Here is a 17219-nt window from a genome sequence, read left to right on the forward strand (position 1 = left end):
TGGAGAGAAAAGTAGATGAACTTAATGAGTACTTCAGCAAAGATCTAGATAATAAATATAAAATTACCAGAGTTGAAAAATAACTGAAATCAAAGCTAAGCTTTGGGAAATCAGAGGATACAGAAGAATGGATAGGTGATCTGGAATACTGGATAATGGAAAGTACCCAAGCTCAACAGCAAAAAGAAAAAAATATTAAATGAGGTTAGAGTAAGTGATATTTTTTTGATAATATAAAACAAACATTTGTATTATAGTAGTTCCAGGAGGAGAAGAGAGGTAGGGCAGAAAATTACTTGAAGAAATGATAACAGAAAACTTACCTAACCTGGGGATAGAAACAGACATTGAGTTCAGGAAGGACAGAAAGTACCAAACAAGAAAAAGCCACTGAGGTCCACATCAAGACACATAAAAATTAAAATGGTAAAGATTAGGGGCACCTGGGTGGCACAGTCAGTTGAGTGTCCCCCTCTTGGTTTAGGCTCAGGTCATGATCTCAGAGTCTGAGATCCAGCCTCATGTGGGGATCCACACTAAACACAGGGTCTGCTTACAGTTTCTCTCTACCTCTCTCTCAGGCCCTCCCCCACTGCATGCTCACTCTCTAAATAAATCTTTAAAAAAATAAGATGGTAAATATTAAACATCAAGACAATTTTAATAGTAGCAAGAAACAACTAGTTACATACAAGGGAAACCTCCTAATAACAACATCAGATGACTTTTGTCAGAAACCGACTATATCATGCCACTCCCTTCTGGCTACAAAGTACTGGAAGGTAAAAAAAAAAAAAAAAAAAAAAAAGACCTACAACTGAGAATACTCTACCTGGCAAGATTATCATTCAGAATTGAAGGAGAAAGTTTCTTAGATGAACAAAAGTTAAGAGTTTATCACTACTAACCTGGCCTTATAAAAAATGTTAAACATACTTTAAGTAGAAAGACCATAATTATAAGAAAATTATGGAAGAAAAAATTTCACCAGTAATGCAAACATACACTAAAGGTAGTAGAACCACTTATAAAGCTATTATAAAGATTAAGAGACAAAAATAATAAGATATTACTAGTTGCAGGGACTGGCAAAATAAAGATATAAAATAGGACAGTATACATAAAAAACATGGAAGTAGGAAGAATGAAACTTCCTTAACGTGTATTCAAACTTAAGTGAAGATAACTTAATATAGATTGATTTAGGATGTTATATATGAACCTTATGGGAATCACAAACCAAAAATTTACAACAGATGCACAAAAAGTGAAGAGAAATGAAATCAAGCATAGCACTAAAACTCATCGATAAGAGCAAGAGAATTACAAAAGTAATCAGAAAGCAATTAACAAAATGGCAAAAACAAATCAACTAAGTGTAAATGGCCTAAATACTCTAAAAGACACAGGGTGACTGAATGGTAAACAAAACACCTAATACCCATCTATATGATGCATACAAGACACTACAGACTTAAAGACACATACAGACTAACAGTGAAGGATAAAATAATTTACTCCATGCAAATTCAAATGAAAAATAAAAAGCTGAATAGCAATACTTAGACACAATAAAGTTTAAACAAGGACTATAATAAGAGACAAAGGGCACTGCATAATGATAAAGGGATTAATCCAACAAAAGGATATAACACTTGTAGACATCTATGCACCCAACATTAGAGTACCTAAACACAAAGCAAATATTGACATAAAGGAGGAAAGTGACAGTAATACAGTAACATTAGGGGACTTTGACACTCCATTTACATCAGTGGATAGGTCATCCAGGCAGAGGAGAAAAAAGCAGTAGAAAACAATGTTTTTGAATAGCACATTAAATCAGATACACTTATATAAACAGAACACCCAAAATAGAATATACTTTTTTTTCAAGTGCACATGGACATTCCTCAGCATAGATCATATGGGAGACAGCAAAACAAGTTTCAATAAATTTGAAATGGAGGGCGCCTGGGTGGCTTAGTGGGTTAAGCCGCTGCCTTCGGCTCAGGTCATGATCTTGGGGTCTTGGGATCGAGTCCCGCATCGAGCTCTCTGCTCAGCAGGGAGCCTGCTTCCCTCTTCCCTCTATTTCCCTCTCTGCCTGCCTCTCCATCTGCTTGTGATATCTGTCAAATAAATAAATAAAATCTTTAAAAAAAAAATTTGAAATGGAGATCATATCAAGCATTTTTTTTTTCTGGCCACAATGGAATGAAACTAGAAATCAATTACAAAAGAAAAAAAATGGAAAAAAGACATGTAGGCTAAACAACATGCTACTAAATTACCAACGAGTCAGTGAAAAAAATCAAAGAAAAATAAAATACATGGAGATAAATAGGAAGACATAGTGGTCCAAAACCTTTGAGACACAACAATACCATCCTAAGAGAAATTTATAGCGAGAAAAACCTACCTCAAGAAACAATAGAAATCGGGCGCCTGGGTGGCTCAGTGGGTTAAGCCGCTGCCTTCGGCTCAGGTCATGATCTCGGGATCCTGGGATCGAGTCCCGGGTCGGGCTCTCTGCTCAGCAGGGAGCCTGCTTCCTTCCTCTCTCTCTCTGCCTGCCTCTCCGTCTACTTGTGATTTCTCTCTGTCAAATAAATAAATAAAATCTTTAAAAAAAAAAAAAGAAGCAATAGAAATCTAAAGTAAACAATTCATCCTTTCATCTAAAGAACTAGATAAAGAACCAAGAAAACCCAAAGCCAAAAGTTAGTACAAGAAAGAAATAACAATCAGAGCAGAAACAGATGAAATAGGCACTAAAAAATTACCAAAATAGAAAATATCAGTTAAATCAAGAGCTTTCTTTGAAAATATAAACAAAATGATAAACTTTTAACAAGACTCATGAAGAAAAATAGAGAGTACCCAACTGAAATCAGGAAGAGGAGAAATAACAATACCACAAAAATACAGATTAGAGATTATCAAAAATTATATGCTAACAAATTAGACAATTTAGAAGAAATGGATAAATTTCTAGAAGCATACAATCTTCCAAAAGTAAATAGAAATAGAAAATAATGAACAGATGATTGGTAATAAAATTGAATTGGTAAAGAAAGTCAAGAAACAGAAGTCCAAAACTAGACATATTCACAAGTTCTAGAATATTTAAGAGAAGAGATACTATCTATTCTCCAACTATTTCAAAAAATAGAAGAGGAAGGAACGCTTCTAAATTCATTCTATGAGGCTAGCATTACCCTGATACCAAAATGAGACAGATACACTACAAAGAGGAGCAGGAGGAAGAATTACAGGCCAATATCCGTAAAGAATACAGATGCCAGAATTCCTGAAAAAAGTTAGCAAACCACATTTAACAATACGGTAAAACAATCATTCACCACAATCAAGTGAGACTTAATCTGGGAGTGTAAGAATGGTTCAATATTTACAAAATCAACTGATACTACATTAACAAAATGAAGGATAAAAATGGTATCTTAATTGATGTCGAAAAGTCATAATAAAACTCAACAGCTGTTCGTGATACAAACTCATAAGTGGGATTACATGGAACACATACCTCAAACATAAGAAAGACCATTGATGGCAAAACCCACAGGTAATAGAACACAAGGATTCCACTCTCACCACTTTTATTCTGCATAACCTGAAGTCCTAAACACAGCAATCAAACAAGAAATAAAAGCCATCCAAATTGGTAAAGAAGTAAAATTGTCACTATTTGCAGATGACATGACACCATAAATAAAATCCCATAAGACTCCACCAAAAAAAGGAGCAGAAAACAAAATTTTAAAAGACTCCATTTAAAGTTACACAAAAAAGAATAAAAATACTTAGGAATAAACCCAAGAAAAAGATGTACCCTGAAAACTATAAAACATTGATGAAATGGAAAAGTACATGAACAAATGGAAGATACATGTTCATGGATTAGAATACTATTGGTAAAATGTTCACTCCACCCAGAGCGATCTACAGATTCAAACCAATTCCTGTGAAAATACCAACAGTGCTTTTCAAAACACTGGAATAGTCCTAATATTTGTATGGAACTACAAAAATCCTGAATAGCTAACACAATCTTGAGAAAGAGCAACGACTGAGGTATCAAAATACCAGGTATTTCAATATTGTATTGCAAAGCTGCAGTAATCAAAAAATTATGGTAATGGCCCATAAATCAACACACAGATCAATGGCACACAATAGGAGAGCCCAAAAATAAATTCACGTTTGTATGGTCCATCAATCTATTACAGGAAGGCAAGAATATACAATAGGGAAAAGACAGTCTCTTCAATAAATGGTGCTTGGGAAAACTAGACAACTACATGCAAAAGAATGAAACTGGACCACTTTCTTACACCACACATAAAATAAACTCAAAATGGATTAGTGAACCTAAATGTCAGACTTGAAACCATAAAACTCCTAGAGGAAAACATAAGCAATAATCTGTTTGAGGGTGGCCATAACATTTTTCTAGATAGGTCTCCTGAGGCAAGGGACACAAAAGCAAAAATAAACTATTGGGGCTACACCAAAATAAAAATATTTAGCACAGCAAAGGAAATGATAAACAAATGAAAAGGCAACCTACTGAGAAGATATTTGCAAATGATGTATTTGATATGGGGTTAATATCCAAACTATTAATTTGGATAATTAATACATAAAGAACTTACACTACTTAACACACAAAAACATCTGATTAAATGGGCAGGGAACCGAATATACAAATTTTTACAAAGATGACCTACAGGTGACCAACAGACACATGAAAAAGTGCTCTCCATCACTAACCAGGGAAATACACATCAAAACCACAATGAGATCTCCTTTTAACTGTCAGAATGGATACTATCAACAAAAAATAACAAGCGTTGGTAAGGCTATGGAGGAAAAAAAAAAAAACCCTCATGCATAGGTGGTGGGAATATAAATTGGTGCGACCACTCAGGTAAACAGTATAGAATTTCCTCAAAAAATTAAAAATAGAAATACCATTGATTTGGTAATTCTATTGTTGAGTAGTCACCCTCAAAATTGAGAACACTAACTTGAAAAGATATTTCCATCCCAATGTTCATTGCATTATCATTTATAATAGCCAAGACATGGAACAACTCAAGAGTCCACTGATCTATGAATAGATGAAAGTGTTTAGGTGTGTGTATACACACACACACAAATAAAATAATACTCATCCATAAATAATGAGGTCTTGCCATTTGCAACAACATGGATGGACCTAAGGAGTATTACGCTCAATGGAGTAAGACGATGAAGGACAAATGTTGTAGGATTTCACCTGTGCATGAAATCTAAAAAACAAATCAGAAGCAGATGCAGGGGCACTTGGGTGGCTCATCAGGTAAGCATCTGCCTTCCTCTAGGTCATGATCTTGGGGTCTTGGGATCAAGCCCCATGTTGGGCTCCTGGATCAGCAGGAGGCTGCTTCTCCCTCTCCCTCTGCCTCTGCCTCTCCCCCTACTCATGCTCTCTCTCGGTCTCAAATTAATAAATAAATTCCCTATAAATACAGAGAACAAACTTGTGGTTGCTAGAGAGCAGGAGGCTGTGGTGTGGGATGGGTAAAATGGGTGAAAGGGGAAGGGAGGTGCAGGATTCTGGTTATGGAAAGAGTCATAGGGATAAAAGGTAGGATATAGAGAATATAGTCAATGATACTGAAATAGGATTGGTTGGTGACAAATGGTAATTACACCTGTGAGCATAACATAAGGTATAGATTTGAATCACTATGTTGTACAAATGAAACCAGCATAACTTTATGTGACCAGCTATACTTCAATAAATTTTAAAAAATGAGCCTTAAAGTATCCCAAAATTACCAAGGAAATAAAAAAGACAAAAAGACAAATTTGAAGAGGGTCTAGAGAAGGGCAATCCAACAGCCAAGAAGACAGAAAGGATGTAGGATAACCAGACAATGACTCAATTCTAAGAAATGATTTGAGAAAGTTAACTCTAGATTTTTTTTTTTGCCAGTTCCCCACAAAGAGAATACTCCATGCTTCTTGAAAGAAAGATTTTAGGGCAAATACACATTGGTACTCTTTATTCCTTAAGAGCCATCACTCACAGACTCATTAACCCAAGATTTAAAGCCTAGAAATGAACTACCTCATAAAGTTCTAGCTACCTTACTATGAACTTGTTATGCATGTGTTAATTACAGGCTATATCCTTAACTCTGAGGTCTGTTTGGAAGAAAACATTTGTGAAATGATCTTTGGAGTATGACCCATTCTTGAAATTCTTGTTTATCTTTTCTTCTATGATATTACATAGTTTTGGACTACTTTTGGTTTTTGATTAGATGAATAAAAATAAATGATTCTAACTTTCATTTGTTTGACCATCCATTGATCTTTCTACACATCCACTAATCCATTTTGAACTCTTATGATCCTTGCACTGTGAACATTATATATAAAATATAGTGATTAAGTAAGCCCCTACATGCTAATACAGATTCCTCAGATTTAAATATAACGTTCCATCATTTGTTGTAAACCAACTCATTTTATTTTTAAAGATCTTGTCCTTAATATCTTCTGAAACATTCCAAAAATGTCATCCACTAAAAATCACCAAAGACTCAGTGACACTTTTCCATCTGTCCATTTTGGGAAGATACTCTCATGTCTAGATCTCTAGTTATAGACACACACATATTCACATAGTAGCTCTCATGCCCATTCAGAACTGGAATGCAAGCTTAAGTATAGGAATTATTTTTATTCATCTTCATACCTCATTGATACTCAATGCTGATTACATTTCCTAACATTTCATTTGGGAAAGATGGGACTGATCTTGGTAGAATATTCTCATGTTCTTAATTGTTAATATATTAGAGGTTAATATATTTAAAGTTTTCAATGGTGACAGATTTAGAGTAACATAATTATTAACTACTACCAAAAATTAGAAGTTTAAAATACTTGTAATTGTGTCAGATAAACTTAAGAAATTTGGTTCTAGTAATCTTCAGGAGGCATTGATCCTTATAGTCATACATCCAAAGAAGCACATCAGTGCTTATTCAAAGTTATGTTATTTTAAACTAAAAGTGCATGTGAAACAATATTAGTATTGAAGAAGTACTTTAGAAGAGGTTAAGAAATGCCTTCTATACTTAGGAGTTAAAAATATAAGTCAGAAAATACCACAGTAGAGCAACAGATTTTTTTTTTAATTTTCTTCAGTATATATTTAACTTTTAGATATGTTGCAGGGAATATGTCAGTTACATATTATATTTTTAATGTTTTAGCTACAAAAGATATTTCAAGAGAAAATAAAATGCTTATAAATACAAATGAGATGAAAAATATAATTGTATTACATAGTTGGTATAGTACAAGTTTATCTACAATAAGCTTACTGTACAAATATTTTAATAAAAGTTAACAGCAAGTGACGAATGTCTAAGCACATGGTATTCCCTGAATGAAACTTTGAACATGAACTTGAAAATTACATTCTGAGAACTCTATTTGTCAATTTTCTCTCAATAAAAAGGGGTATCTTATAAGAAAACAAAATGAGGGGAAGTTCACATAGTAACCAAATATTTAAGTTTTTAGAAGTAAGGCTTATTGGCCTCATACACCTGTTCAGAGCTCATGTTATGTATTTATTTAAGTGTATAGCTCCATGCTTGTGATCAAGATTAGTGGTGCTCATCAATATCTTTATTTTTATCTTTTTATTTAGATTATCACAGTCTATTTCTTCAGCTCATTTAGGCGGCCCTGAGAGACTAGTCTGGTCAATGGCATGAGGGAAGAAGTACTATGTACCTCTTTCAAACCTGGCCCCTGAAACTTCACTTGAGATCATCTTCACCTTCACTTTCCTCATGTGATTAGGGGTGCAAGAACCCACTGCAAGACTGAGAAAAGATTAAAAGAGCTTGGATCCCTCCATGACTGTGGAATATAGCATCGTTAGCCTACCCATTGCGTCATGAACAACAAATCACTCATGTTTCCTATATATTTCTGCAACTATGGTTGTGACATTTAATTTCAAGCTTTAAATATCTTGGTTCAATACTTTACCAAGTTACCTCACAGACTTTTTCTTTTTAAATTTATCTGATATTTTACCTACAGAACTTTGAAATGGTACATAGATTTCAGGATCATTTTAGAAGAAGAATATTAATTGCAGGGGCCCAAACATGAACTGATTAAATTAAAACAAAACCTCAGATAAACCTTTGGCACTGACTTCAAAACTTCTCTTGTTGATAGAGAATAATTCCCTTATGAACTATGCTGGACTTAATTAACACATCTTTCTGTACTAGCAGTTGCTTGTGCAGGGATGAAAAACAGATTTAAAGAACAAGAGGTTGTTGCAACTTGAGTGTGATGAAGCCATGTTTCCCTTGTTACAGTGTGAACTGTGCACTGGCAGCTGCTTGAAAAATTTATGTTATTCTTTATTTAAATTCAATTAGCCAACTTACAGTACATCATTAGTTTCAGATGTAGTGTTCAGTAACTTATCAGTTGCATATAACACCCATTGAACATCACATCATGAGCCTTTCTTAATGCCCATCACCGAATTACCCATCCCCCTACCCACCTCCCCTCCAGCAACCCTGTTTCCCATAGTTAAGAATCTCTCATAGTTTTTTCTCCCTCTCTGATAACTTCCCATTCTGTTTTCCCTCCCTTCCCTTATGATCCCTCTATGCTGTTTTATTCCACATAAAAGTGAAACCATATGATCATTGTCCTTCTGACTGACTTATTTCCATCACCATAATACCCTCCAATTCTATCCACATCAGTGTAAATGGTGTTTATCCTTTCTAATGGCTGAGTCATATTGTATATATTACATTTTATATATGTACTACATCTTTATCCAATCATCTGTCAATGGACATCTAGACTCTTACCACTGTTTGGCTACTGTGGACATTGCTGCTATGAACATTGGGGCACAGGTACCCCTTTGGATCACTACATTTATACCTCTGGGGTAAATACCTAGTAGTGCAATTTGGTAGGTCATAGGGCAGCTCTATTTTTAACATCTTGAGGAGCCTCCATACTTTATACCACTTTCCAGAGTAAAGAATGTACCAGCTTGACTTCCCACCCAGAGTGTAAGTGGGTTCCCCTGCTTCCACATCCTTGCCAACATTTGTTGTTTCCTATCTCATTAATTTTAGCCATTCTGACTGGTGTGATGTGGTATCTCATTGGGGTTTTGATTTGTAAGTCTAATAATACAATTCACCATTGTACTATTTTCAGTGAAACATTTCTGTAAAGCATTTTAATTACCAACAGTAAACCTTTCCCTGGGAATGTGTTTTTTGTTTGTATTTTTTTTTAACAGTGAAGCTTATTTTTCTTGCCATAATTTATTATGTGTAAATCATGTCTTCTTTATATTACTTCAAAAGTGGGCATCATAGGCTATTTTTACTGAAGCTAGTATCACACAGAAATGCTGACAGTTACATAAAAGGTTTATTAAGTGGCAACATCAAAACATGATCCATTAGTGGGAAGCTGATGTACTTTGCCATTAAATCATAGGTCTCTATAAAAGTGTTAACCTCTTTGAATCAAATTGGGACACAGATAAACAGTAAAAAGCAATACCCAAGTTAGTTCAAATGTAATATTTATTAGTTAATATGCTAGAGTTGTGAAAGTAGATATATATTCACCAAGTTATACGAATTAGCATAAACCCATAAGCCTAGGGCACAAAGAACTCTACTGAGGGTTAGTTCACACAAGCAGGAATAGAAACTTGAAAATTCCAACAACGACTTAGAGCACCAACATTATTGTCCATCTCTAGCTAGTAAGGCTGATGGCTGCAACAGTAACCGTGTGTTGGTGACTGAAAAGACTGGCCCCAGACAAGAAAATAACTGAAATGAAGTTCTGCCTATTTCCCATACAGCACTGTAAACTGTGTGACCCAAGATCACCATTACCTTATTCTGCAGCACTATCCTAGAAGACATATGGCAGGATACTCAGAGCTATTACTAGAGCTATCTCCTGCATGTATGCATGCATGTACACACCCAGAGGTCTTTGCCAAGCCACACATCTAATTAGGGCCTTTCAATCCCTTAGGGTAGTGAAGAGAATACCATGGGCCACACTGGAGTCAGGACCTCTGGTTTACTCCTGGAATTAAGAGAAGGTGGGAAAAGGGGCCTGGCACATTGCAAGTCATCAACATTACTTATTGAATGAAGAGTCTTATATGTAAGGGAGTTCCTATTTCAGAGAACTTTGAAAAGTACCTTAAAAGACTTGTTCCCATGAACTTGTTTGAAAGCAGATCTAGAAGACCCAATAGGGATCCTGCTCCAGGCTGTCGTCTAAAAGTAATGCTTCCTAAGCCTTTCTACATCATGACACACACAGAAAATGATAGTATTCGCATGAAACAGTAGTTAAATGGAGGATTTTGGAATCCTACATAAGGTGGAGGTGACAGGAAACCTGAGGGCTGATGAGATGGATCCTCCAGCACATAGTTTGGAAGCTATGTTCCAGAAGAGATGAATAATACTGAGAGTCCATTGAGGGATCTAGCTTTTCCAGTTATTATTTAACAGATTCTATCACCTGCTGAGTGCTTACCATATGCCAGCAACTATACCCAACACTTAATGCACACTATTTCTTTTTATCCTTAAAGTAATCTAGGGACTCTACTTCTGGTAACAACAGCATGAGATGGTCAGATGACTGCTCCATAGAAAATGACTATACACTGGACAAAACCATTTGTGACAATCATTTCAGGGCACTGGAAAATAACCAAAGGTAGGCAACAACTTGGGAAATACTAATTCATGTGAAACTGCTACTGCATTGAGTAATAACTAAGAATTAACTTTTGGAGGGGAGGTGGGAGTCTGAGAGCATTCCCAAGCTCCACCAACTACCAAACATGGGCGATGAAAATCCAGCTTTATGAGCTGGAGGTGACAGACTCAGGAGCAGGCAACAAAGCAGTTAGAAATTTCAGAGGGAGATTTTGGATATGAGAAAGCTATAGAGCAACTGATACAATAAGCTTTCCATATATACCTGGTTAACTGCTAAACTATGTGTGCTTATTGGATACAGCAGGGAACCCAACAAAAATTGAAAGAAAGCATGTGAATTTGCCACACATCTGAATGCACAGTGAAATCTACACAAAACAGAGGAGGATGAAAGCCTGACTAACTCAGAGTCTCTGACTACAATCTCTGACTCTTTGGCCTCTGAACTATGCAGGTGCAGAGGAACTCCTTAGAGAACTAGGCAAAAGAAAAAACATCTGTGGTTGGAGATTTCAGTTTGACTCCAGGCATGTTAAAGTCTAAATCCCTCCAAAGAACAAAACCGATTTCAGATTTACTGTGAGTACAACTACAAATGCTTTTTACTAATTTCTGACCAAAATATATGAGATGTGAAAAGGAACAGGAATGACCCATATCTAGGGAAAAAGGCAGCCATTAGAATTTGACACTGAGTGGGCTCAGAGGTTGGATTTAAGACAAAGACTTCAAAGAGCTATTATAAATACATTAAAAAATTAAAGGAAATCCTGTTCAAGGAATATTCAAATAATGAACAAATAGTAAATACTAAGAGAAGGAAACTAAAAGAATCCAATGGCTATTGTAGAGAAGAAAAGCATATTAATGGAAATGAAAAATATATTGTATATACTCAAACAGATTTGAAATGGTGAAGAAAAAAACAATGAATGAAAAATCAGTAGGTCACAATCTAAAAACAGAACAATAAAGTTAAAAATAAACAAACTTGAAGATCTGTGGGTCAATATCAAGCACTGCAAAATATAACTCAGGCCTGACCTCAAGGTAAGTTCTGTTAAAGCTGCACATGTACCCTGCCCAGACATTGCTGCATACTATGCCCCACACCTTGTGCCTCCAACTGCTGGTGTATGGCCCCCAGCCACTATAGCATTTCAAGAGATCTGGCATAGGATTTGCGGCCTAAAGGAAATTTTGCTAATCCTGCTGCCCACTCCCAAGTTCCCTGGTGGCCATGCTCCCTCAGAACTGGTGTGCCTGGGTCCTACTAACACTACAGAGAACAAGCACAGCCCACAACAGGCAGAATGTCAGTGCAGACAAGTGCACTGAAAGGAAAAGTGACTCAGACACAACAACAGATTATAGGCATCACACACAGAATACTCTTTTGAAATGCCAGATTCTGTGAACAGGGGACACTCTATTGCAGGGCACTCCAAGACCTCTTTTTTATAAAGTAACTCTTTTCAAGAGCAGAAGACATAGCTGATTTTCTCAACACAGGGAAATAGACACAGAAATGCAGAAAAAAAATGAGGAGACAGAGAAATTTATCCCAAATGCAAGAACAGGACAAGGCCATGCCTAGAGATCTAAGTGAAACAGATACAAGTAATATACCTGATAGAGAATTTAAGGCAATGATCAGGAGGGTACTCACTGGACTTGAGACAAGAGTGGAGGACATGAATGAAAACCTTAACAGAAATAAGGCATGATACAGAAGAGAGAAAGGGCTCAATAAACAAAATGAGAAACATGATTGATGGAATGAACACTAGGTAGAAACAGCAGAAAAATTTAGTGACCTAGAAGACAGAATGGGAAGTAAACTGAAGAAAAGAAATAGGAATTATATAAAACAATACATTTAAGGAACTCGGTGACTTCAAACAGGACATTTGTATTTTAAGAGTTCCAGAAAAAAAGGGAGTAGGGAGCAGAAAATTTATTTGAAGAAATAATAGCTGAAAACTTCCCTAATCTGGGGAGGGAAACATATCTAGATCCAGGGGGCACAAAAACTACCATCAAATCAACAAAAGCAGACCTACACCAGAACATATATTAAACTGGCAAAATATAATGGTAAAAACAATATTTTAAAAGCAGTAAGACAAAAGAAGTCAGTAACTTACAAATGAAAACTCATAAGGCTAGCAGGAGATTTTTCAAAAAATTTTGCAAGCCAGAGTAGAGTGGCATGATATATCCAAAATGCTGAGTTGGAAAAATCTGCAGCCAAGAACACTCTATCCAGCAGGACTACCATTAGGAATAGAAGAAGGGATAAAGAGTTTCCCCAACAAAAACCTCCTAGGAGTTCATGACCACTAAACCAGTCCTGCAAGAAATATTAAAGGGGATTCATTGAGTGGAAAGGAAACCCCAAAAGTGACAATATAGAGGTAGGAAACACAAAAGTAGTAAAAATGATTCTTTCCTCTTAAAAAAAAAAAAAAAAGCAAAACAAAAAAAACACAGAGTCAAAGAACTCACAGAATAAAAGGATATAAAATATAAACATACACCTAAAATGTGGGGAGTTAAGGAACAAAGAATGGTCACAAAGTTAAATGACAACCAACTTAATATAGAAAGCTATATGTAGAAGAGGATAGAATATCACTAAAAAAAAAAGTCAAAAATCATGATAAGAGAAGGATTAGAGAAACACTTCAAAAAATATAACATGTAATAAAATGGCTATAAATACATATCAATAATTATTTAGAATGTAAGTGGACTAAATGCTCCAATCAAAAGACATAGAGGATTGAAGAAAAAAAAAAAAAAAACAGAATGGATTGAGGGAAAAAAGACCCATTTATACTGCCTATAGTAGACTCGTTTTAGGCCTAGACACCTGCAAATTGAAAGGGTATGGAAAAACATTTATCATACAAATGGATGTCAAAGGAAGTGGGAGTAGCAATACTTAGTTCAGACAAAATAGAACTTAAAGTTTTACTTTAGAGAGAGAGCACGTGTGAGAAGGGGAAGAGGTAAAGGGAGAGAATCTCAAGTGGTCTCCCCATTGAATGCAGAGCCTGATGTGGAGCTCAATCCCACCACTGCAAGATCATGACCTGAACTGAATTCAAGATTCAGATGCTTCACCAACTAAGCCACCCAGACCCCCCCAGATAAAAAACCTTAAATCAATGACTATAATAAGAGATAAAGAAGAATACTATATAATCATAAAAGGGACATTCCAACAAGAAAATAGAAGTTATCAATATTTATGCACCAAAGAGGGGAACACTCAAATATATAAAACAGTAACAAAGGAGCTAATAATAATAGGGGGCTTTAAAAACACCATTTATAGCAATGGTCAGATAATATAAATGGAAAATCAAGGAAACAATGGCTTTGACTGACACACTGGAATAGGATATTTTGAGTATATCTGTTAAATCTATCTTAAAAGAAAACACATTCTTTTCAAGTGTATCACAGAATATTCTCCAGAAAAGATCACATGCTGGTTCACAAAACACGCTTCAGCAAATTCAGGAAGATCGAAGTCCTACCATGCATCTTTTACTGACCACAATGCTATGAAGCTAGACATTAACCACAAGAAAAAAATCTGCAAAGAACACAAATACATGGAGTTTAACATGCTTTACTGAACAATGAATAGGTCAACCAGGTGTAAAGTTTTTTCCGGCGAGATAAACACAACACCAGGCAAAGTGGGTGCAAGGCAAGATTTATTAAAAATGCTCTCCAGCGAAGTTTCAGGGCTCAGGAGAAGGGGAGCCAGGAAAGTTGCGCCGGGAGGAGGTGGGCACCCTCGGGCGAGGTTCCGCCACTCTGGAAAGCAGAGTGGCGGAAGTCGCGCCCAAGGCAGGGAGGAGGGGGCTTTAAGGGGTCTCGGAGGAAGCTCAGGGGTCTTTTGGAAGTTTCCCTTATTTGGATATCCCACCTGCTCATCGGGATCCCATTGGTCCACGGGAGCCCGGGGCGGGGGGTCTCAGATTCCTGCTTGGGCCTTTGTTCTCCTGTCCGAGCTCAGGTCTTGTGGCGGGAACTTTCGCCATCTTTAGTAGCCCTTCCTGCCAGCCCAACACCAGGAAATAAAAACAGAAATAAAGTACATGAAAATGAAAACACAATGGTCCAAAATCTTTGGATGCAGTAAAAACAATTCTAAGAGGCAACTATATAGCAATACAGGCCTATTTCAAGAAGGAAGAAAAATCTCAAACAGCCTCACCTTACATGTATAGAAAAGGGACAACAAACAAAGCCTAAAGGCAGCAGAAGGAAAGAAATAAGGAGTAGAGCAGAAATAAAAATAAAAATGTTAAAAATTAAATAGATCAATGAAACCAAGAAATGGTTCTTTGAAATGGTTCATTGCCTTTGGCAACGTTTCTAGGAAGAAGTTGCTGTGGCTGAGGTCAAAGAGGTTGCTGCCTGGGCTCTCCTCAATACCAAGCATTTTTAAAGAAGAACAGCAAAGATAGAGGACTTATATACTACCTGATTTCAAAACAATATAAAAATAATCAAATAGTATAGTATTGGCATAAGAATAGAAATACAGATCAATGAAAGAGAATGGAGAATTTGGAAAGATGTTTAAATGGTTAATTGATTTTTTAACAAAGGGGTGAAGTAAACCAATAGTGAAAAGAAAATCTTTTCAACAAATAGTGCTAGGATACCTGGCCATCTGCATGCAAACAATGAACCTTGATTCTTGTACCATGCACAAAAGTTAACTTAAAACAGATCATAAATCTAAATGAGAACTTATTTTAAAACTAAAAATTCTAGAAGAAAACCTAGGGAAAAAAAAATCCATGACACTGCCTTAAGATTTCTGAGATGTTGAAAGACCCCCCCCCCCAGTTGTTAACTAATTGACTGCTCTTTTGTTGTGTAAAAGTACCCCTCCTCCCCTTGCAATGAAAAGACCCTTCCCCCAGGGTTGAATTCAATGTAACTGCTCTTTTGCCTTTCTGTAACCCGCTTGGCTTTTAGGGCATGACACTTGACTCCTGTTTGAACAAGATACCCTCTCCTAATAGCCGGGGCATGGTCACATAGACAAGGGCAAGGGGGCTGCATGGTCACATAGACAGGATGTCTTTCTGCTGAGTAATAAGGTCAAACTTCCCCTCTTTGTTTCCCCTTCCCGCCTTTCTCTTCGCGCGAGGGGGGTCTTCCAGGGCCAATCCACTAACACCAAGTATGCCTTTTTCAAAAGTTCTAACTGTCAAGCAATCAGTTGTGCCCCACCCAAAACTTGTTTGTACCTGTCTATAAAAACCCAGCACCACCCCAGCCGGGTGTGCTCAGCTAGCAGGAGCTGCTGACCACCCACAGGCGCCTGCTTAACAATACCACAAGAACCTCTTGCTGATTGCATCCAGTGGCAGTGTTGGATTCTTGGGTAAGGGGATCCGCGGGTCTTTCAATGTGACACCCAAAGCTTCTTTTCTGGCTTATGTTTATTGTGTCATAGAAGAAAAAAATTAGTAAGTCAGCTTTTATTACAAGTACTCTGGTCTTTGAGATATACCAGCAAGGAAATGAAAAGTTAAAGACTGAGAAAATATTTACAGAAATATCTAATGAAAAATTTGTTTCCAAAAAATATAAAAAGTGCTTAAAATACACAGTAAGAAAAAATTTTTATGTTAGTAACCATACAACTTAATTTTAAATTGGGCATAATATTTGAACACACCTTACACAAAAGATACATAGTTTTCTTTACAAGCACCACACAAAAGAAGGTATATAAGTTGAACAGATACTCCACAGAAGATATACAAATAATCCACAAGACACAAAGAAGCTCACCATCATTGAAATTAAATTAAGCCCTCATTGAGACACCATTCCATGCCCACTGGAATAATTCAGGTTAGAAAGGTGGACAATACCAAGTGTTGTTGAGGATGTGGAGGAACTGAAACACTATGTACTGTAGGTGGATATGCAAAATGGTAGAACCACTTTGAAAAGTTTGACAGCATCTTATAATATTAAACATATACTTACTTGGCTCAACAATTCTACTTCTAGGTATCAACCCAAGACAAAACCTATGGCCACAGAAATATTTATATGATTATGTGTAGCAGCATTATCCATAGTAACCCCAAATAGATACTACCCAAACATAAATAAGATGTGGTAGGTTATACAATGGAATACTTTTCAGCCATAAAAGGGATGAACTACTGATACAAGGTACAAACAAAATGCATGCACCACAAAACAACATGCTAACTGAAAAACGCTAAAAGACTACACAGTTTCCATTCACGTGATATTCCGGAAAAAAGCAAAACTGTTGGAACAGAAAGCAGTCAAATGGTTTCTGGGACCAAG

At 36.3% G+C, this 17219-nt stretch overlaps 1 protein-coding gene across 1 annotated transcript in view; it reads right to left on the reverse strand.

Annotated features, from left to right (window-relative positions):
- Positions 1-17219, reverse strand: part of LOC309859427 (uncharacterized protein) — an 867228-nt gene that overhangs the window by 628006 nt on the left and 222003 nt on the right. The window lies entirely within an intron of this gene.

Source organism: Mustela nivalis, assembly GCF_964662115.1.
Source record: "Mustela nivalis genome assembly, chromosome: 2".
NCBI classification, from domain to species: domain Eukaryota; kingdom Metazoa; phylum Chordata; class Mammalia; order Carnivora; family Mustelidae; genus Mustela; species Mustela nivalis.